General features: G+C 39.9%; 1 long non-coding RNA gene across 2 annotated transcripts; it reads left to right on the top strand.

Annotated features, from left to right (window-relative positions):
• Window positions 1-5,539: 5,539 nt before the first annotated feature.
• Window positions 5,540-6,320, top strand: LOC123483866. 2 transcript variants are annotated; one of them, XR_006658327.1, is made up of 4 exons: window positions 5,540-5,650; window positions 5,875-5,972; window positions 6,139-6,189; window positions 6,299-6,317. It is a non-coding gene; the product is annotated as an uncharacterized LOC123483866 (long non-coding RNA). The 2 variants fall into 2 exon arrangements; XR_006658328.1 differs by lacking the exon at window positions 6,139-6,189 and having other exon boundaries at window positions 6,299-6,320.
• The last annotated feature ends 696 nt before the right edge of the window (window positions 6,321-7,016 follow it).

Here is a 7,016-nt window from a genome sequence, read left to right as displayed (position 1 = left end):
GCAATACATGCGATTACATTGGGTAGATATAATATACAGTAGTATGTAATACATGTGATTACATTGGGTAGATATAATATGGAACTCTGTAGGCTTTAGCATATTGCAGAGTCTAATCCAGTGGTTCCCAGCTCCAGTCCTCCAGTACCCCCAACAGTACACATTATTATTGTAGCTCGGGACAAGCACACATGATTCTACTTGTCATTAATCATCAGGCCCTCATTGAGTTAATTCTGGGGGGTTTTTTTGGTCTGGGACTACAACATAAAATGTGTGCTGTTGGGGGTACTAGAGGACTGGAGTTGGGAACCACTGGTCTAATCCAGTGTTTCTTAATCCTGGTCCTGGGGACCCAAAGGGGGGCACAATTTAGTTGTTGCCCTAACACTACACGCTTGATTCCACTAAGGTATGATGATTAGTTGATTAGTGGAATCAGGTGTGTTAGTGCTAGGGCAAAAAAGAAAACGTGGACCCCTTTGGGTCTCCATGACCAGGTTTAAGAAACACCAGTCTAATCACATCTGTGTTATAGAGTATGATACATGGCTGGCCTGGTATTGGAACTACATCGGGGTACCAGTAGGTGGCGCTGTGGTGCTGATCCTCACTGTAGCTGTGGCAGTGTATTACTGCAGGGGCCGCTGTAACACAGATATGTACAGCATAGGGGCCTCATCTATACTTAAAGGGACATTTTAGGCTCTGGATGTATTCTTAGGATGTTTATGATTTGGCATAAGCATAATTAGATATTTTGTTCAAAATGTTGGGCTTAGGGATTTATGGAAATCGGAAAGCGAGTGTGAAACCTCAGAAGTGTGTAATGTATTAATTATTGGGTATGTTTGTGGATATCCTGTTTAGTATCTATCTTATTGGTTGATATTTTGTTCTTGTCATAAACAGCAGATCTAACTGACAACACAAGAATGAAAGATGTAAGTATGGAGTAAACTACCAGAATTTTGGTAACTTTCAAGAATTGTATGTAATTTATCACTAGACAACTAGAGCCCCTTTTGGTATTTCAGATGATCACAGGTGTCTGTAATTATCTCTGGCCCTCTGTGTGGCCTTATCACGTAAAATATATGAAATAACTAAATAAGATGATTTAAAAATAATTAAATTGAATCACAAAGCTGTGAAAAAAAATCTAAACAATGTTTTATACGAGGGTTTTAGTATAAATATCCTTTATATTTGTTGAAAAAAATGTTTGGGGTCAAACTGGTGCCACTTGTGAAAAAAGTTAATAGCTGGAAGATTTACAGAGTTAATTGAAAATATGGCCATTGTTGATTAGATGCTTTTTAAAATTAATTAGGCTAGTTTATCTTGAACCATATGGTCTATCCACTAGAAACTCACAGACAATATGGACACAGCAGAGGTGTAAAGTACTTAAGTAAAAATATTTTTAAGTACTACTTAAGTAGTCATTTTGGGTATCTGTACTTTACTTTACTATTTATATTTATGACAACTTTTACTTTTACTCCGCTACATTCCTAAAGAAAATAATGTACTTTTTACTCCATACACATCCCTGACACCCAAAAGTATTCATTACATTTTGAATGCTTAACAGGACAGGAAAAAGGTCCAATTCACACACTTATCAACAGAACATCCCTGGTCATCCCTACTGCCTCTGATCGAAAATCTGATTTATTCAATTCTCCACGTGGTCTAAAGGGCACATCATGTAATATAACAGGCTTTCAAAATTAAAATTTACAATATATACATAAAATATCAAAGGGATGTTCCTCTGGATTATATGTATAAAGTGGTTACTATGGAGACTGGGATGTCCAAGCACTCTTTTCATGGAACGACCCATGTATGTGTACTGTATTCCACTATACTGTGTACTGTAATTGCTGATAGGCAGTGTTTTTGTGCAATGTTCATCCATTTTGTTTAAAGGTTTAAGTACCTTTTTCTGTATATATTCCAGACAAGATCAAACAGTCAGGTAATGTCCATCTATGAGACTGTAGGTGATCTGGCTGTCCCAAGACTGAACATGGTGAGAGCGAGACATTAATGGTCATACCTGATATCTTTGAACATAAATAAAATAAAACTGTCTCTGCATGAATAGGAGACTATGTAGTCTACTTGGAAATTGTCTACATTTCATAATGCTGAAACAGTTTCTTCTTGGTTGCCTGTCACATTTAGCCACAGACTCTGTATGACAAGATCACATTTGGACGCCAGCCACAAGCCCCTTCTTCTTCCAACCAGGAAGAACTGTGAGCTGAACAGGATGTGGTCATAATCTGGGCATCTATAGATATAGAACCCTCTGCATCCTCAGCATCCTTCATGTGTACCTTCTGTACATAGATGTTACTGTTTCATTTCATCACGACCTGCACATTTCTGTTTTGTTTTGCTTACTTGTTCAGAACTAGAATCTTCGTCTGTTCATGATCATTATGTGGTACAACTTGTTATTTTCAAGATATTCAGAGTTACATAACTATTTCCTAGGTTCTATTGCATTCTATTGTTGCATTAACTGTTTATATTTGCGTAATAACAACTAATAGCAATACAAAACTATATTCTTAAAGATTACCGGTGATTCTGTGGGACTCTACAAGAGTTGAAAACAATTTATTTGTATGTATTGTAGTTTAGAGGTGTATTGTACAGTAAAAAGTTTTACATTCCACAGACATGCTTTGTAGAAATCACATAGGCCACATTCCCATCAATTCAAAATATGCTCAAACTATATTTTGTTATTGTGTGAAATCAGACAATGAATAGACCTTAAAACAATAATACTGTCTTTACATATTGAGAAAAAGGAGAGAACATCCTAATAACTATTATGATTTGTAGAAATCATAACGCATAGATCATATAATGATTCACACACACAAAAGTGCATTATTTGAGAAAAGCTACCTTTAAGTGATAGAAAAACATGAATTACAACATAATTTACATTTTTGTATTTCAGGTGTACTATCCTCTTCATTACATAATAATAATAATATATGTATTTTATAAAGCGCTTTCATTTAAGAACTTTAAAACAAACTATCACAAAAACAAAAGGATCTGGCAGATTCTTGGGCGATTGGATTCAACAGCTTCAGATGATAAGGCATTGAGGCAGTATGTATAGTCAGTAGCTTGAGTGGGGGAGCATAGATTGTACAACCAGGGAGAAATTTCAGTCAGGGCAGGTGCTCTTCTTCAGGCACTTTGTCGACTACCATGTTCAGCTCCTTTCTATAGGTAGGCTGGAGTTTTTTCAGATCCCGAAAGTGTAGTACCGACCTGGTTGATGCTTCGACGCCTGTAAAAACACCAAAAAATATCAACAAACCTTGGTATAGACATTTGATGTACATACCCACTGGTCAAACAGTCAAACACTGATTGAATCAACATTGTTTCCACGTCATTTCAACCAAAACAATCTATGTGAGGAGATTGAAGCAACGTGGAAAAGTGATTGGATTTGAAAAAAATCTGTAATGTAAAGGCATTTCATATTTTTTTCACCAACCTTAGAGCTAAATCCAATGACATATTGATTTTTTGGGGTTGATTTCACATTGAATTCACATTAGTTGACAACTCAACCAAACGTAAATCAAAACTAGACGTTGAGCTGTTTGATGTCTGTGCACAGGAGGAAGTTGTTTCTAAAGTAAAGCTGCTTACTTGTTGAACCTGATTGATAACCAGGTGGCGAATCGCATCTCTGCATGTCTGGCAGACATATCAGTGTGGATGACGGATCACCACCTCATGCTGAACCTCGGCAAGACGGAGCTGCTCTTCCTCCCGGGGAAGGACTGCCCCCTCCATGATCTCGCCATCACGGTTGACAACTCCGTTGTGTCCCCCTCCCAGAGTGCAAAGAACCTTGGCGTGACCCCCAGTCAAAACTATTCGCTGCTCTGGCACCCCAATGGTGGAACAAGCTCCCTCACGACGCCAGGACAGCGGAGCCACTCACCACCTTCCGGAGACACTTGAAACCCCACCTCTTTATGGAATACCTGGGATAGGATAAAAGTAATCCTTCTACCCTCCCCCTACCCCACCCCCCAAAAAAGTTATATATTGTAAAGTGGTTGTCCCACTGGCTATCATAAGGTGAATGCACCAATTTGTAAGTCGCTCTGGATAAGAGCGTCTGCTAAATGACGAAAATGTAAATGTAAATGCATGTGAAGGACTCTATGACAAAATAAAACAAGGCAGTCAGTGATATCTTCTATAGGTTGTAACACGTCTTCATTTCAGCTAGAACTTAAATTAAGGGAGCGTTTATTTATACACAAGACACTGTGAAATTTGATCGAAATGAAAATTTGTTGTAATTTTTAACTCCCACTCACCTCTGAAAATATAGGTTAAGACATCCGAACAGAAATCCTAAGAGCAACTTTATGATCCCGGGGACGCGGGTCTCCCCCTCCACCACCACGTCAGGCTTGGGCTGTTCATCTGAGGACATAGGAGAGAACAAAAGAGTGTGGTAACAAGGTAAGAACACAAATAATGCCTCACTTTGCTCACAAATTCAACCGCAAGCTTGACCAGCATCTACAATAATTCCTCCCTGTCTTACTGCATAGCTGGCTGGCCTAAGAATTCCCTGCCCAAAGGTTCATGAATACACCAGTTTTTCCTGGTCAGGTCATGTGTTACAGAAATAAATCCTGGCCCTAGAAATGACTGTACCTTGGCATGTCTCGCTCACAACCCTAGAGGCGTTAGTGAGCCCGTTGCTGGCAATACAGATGAAGGTGACATTTCTGTTGGGGCTGTAAGACGACCAGACAACAGATATGTTGGCGTTGGGACTCCCCCTCCAGAAGGAGCCGTCAAACAAAGCCTCTGGTTCCCAAGAAAAGCTGGTGTTCTTCACTGTAGAGGAGCACTGAAGAGCCATCACACAGTGGCCATCCTTCAAAACGCTGAAGACCTTACAAACACTAGGCTCAACGGGACGCTCTGGACATTTGAACAGAAACAAAGGAAGGTCTTGTGAATAAATAACACATTTTACAAAAACAAATTTGAATAATGTAGAGATAAAAATTAGCAACACTTTGAAATGATTTGAAAGAACAGTTTTGCCTATAATAAATAGGCTATCAAACTAGTGAAATGTACAAAATATGAAATTCCCAAACTTATACTTCTGGGTGTGGATGGTCACTTATGTCCAATGATTGCATTTTGTCTCACTTGCGCCCCTAGAGGCAAATCTAGCATAAATCCTACAGAGTGCACATTTAAAACAGGGCACGGTTGTGATTGAGACCCTTACCTGTCACAGTGAGCCGTACCTTACTGCTGCTTATCAGCTGCTCTCCCTGACCGTGTGTGAGGAGAACAGAGTAAAACATTTCATCCCTCTCTTATCATCTCTGATCTCCAAGTCATCAGACTCAGATACATACAGGAATTAAACTACTTTATTTATTTTCTGCCTCAGAGTCTGATGGTGTTGTGCTGTTCTCTCTCCAGTCTCTCCAGGCGTAGCTCCTGGATCCTCTACATCAGTCCTAGTAGGAGTGGTTGTGGGTCTGGTTGTTGCTGGTGTTCTACTGGTCATTCTCCTGGTCCTGCTGTGGAGATATCAAAACAGCAAAAGGTGAGACATTTACAATTTCTCATTTAATTCAAAACATTCAATTACATATTTAGGAGAGAAATGTCTAAATATAATATAAATATTTGAAGAAAGTTCAGTACATAACACAATGTTTCTAGTTCAACAGAATATTCTGGTGAGTACACCTGTCTCTCAACTATATTGATACGTACAGTATAACATCTTCTCTGTGCTTCCTATGCTGAGTATCTCTCTCCCTGTAGGCCCCCTCAGCCCCAGAGCACCAACCAGGACCCCCAACAGGACCAAGGATCTACCCAGGGCCAGGCTCCTGATACTGGGTATACACATCAGCAGCATGGTCAGTCTCTCAGCCCAGACCTCTACCACTCTCCTCTCTCTGTAACCTCATACACTGGCTCATCAACATCCACTTTGTTTACAACATGTTATCATACTCTATGTTCATAGGCAAGCTGAGGGATAATCAACCTAACTAACCTGCCTCTCTCTTCTATGACCAACAGGTGGCACTAACATCTACGATACGATCAATCCCTCAGACAACAATGATAATGGTAGTGTAATGTAATGTTTTCAGTATGAATGTGTAGTAGCCTGCTTCTTTTCATTTAATATGACATGTAGAGTTTGACAAAGTGGAGGTGTTTGTGTATTATGTCTCAGATGCTGCTGGTGCTTCTGCTGCTTACCAAGTCATGTGACTTACACCCAGATTCAACTGAACAAGTTGGACAACAAAAAGAAAGGTGACTCAACTGTGACATACAGTGGGGAGAACAAGTATTTGATATACTGCCGATTTTGCAGGTTTTCCTACTTACAAAGCATGTAGAGGTCTGTAATTTTTATCATAGGTACACTTCAACTGTGAGAGATGGAATCTAAAACAAAAATCCAGAAAGTATTATTTTTAAGTAATTAATTTGCATTTTATTGCATGACATAAGTATTTGATACATCAGAAAAGCAGAACTTAATATTTGGTACAGAAACCTTTGTTTACAATTACAGAGATCATACGTTTCCTGTAGGTCTTGACCGGGTTTGCACACACTGCAGCAGGGATTTTGGCCCACTCCTCCATACAGACCTTCTCCAGATCCTTCAGGTTTCTGGGCTGTCGCTGGGCAATACGGACTTTCAGCTCCCTCCAAAGATTTTCTATTGGGTTCAGGTCTGGAGACTGGCTAGGCCACTCCAGGACCTTGAGATGCTTCTTACGGAGCCACTCCTTAGTTGCCCTGGCTGTGTGTTTTGGGTCGTTGTCATGCAGGAAGACCCAGCCACGACCCATCTTCAATGCTCTTACTGAGGAAAGGAGGTTGTTGGCCAAGATCTCGCGATACATGGCCCCATCCATCCTCCCCTCAATACGGTGCAG

Source organism: Coregonus clupeaformis, unplaced genomic scaffold (genome assembly GCF_020615455.1).
Source record: "Coregonus clupeaformis isolate EN_2021a unplaced genomic scaffold, ASM2061545v1 scaf0156, whole genome shotgun sequence".
NCBI classification, from domain to species: domain Eukaryota; kingdom Metazoa; phylum Chordata; class Actinopteri; order Salmoniformes; family Salmonidae; genus Coregonus; species Coregonus clupeaformis.
The sequence above is the reverse complement of the archived record's forward strand: the minus strand, read 5'-3'. Positions and strand labels throughout refer to the sequence as shown.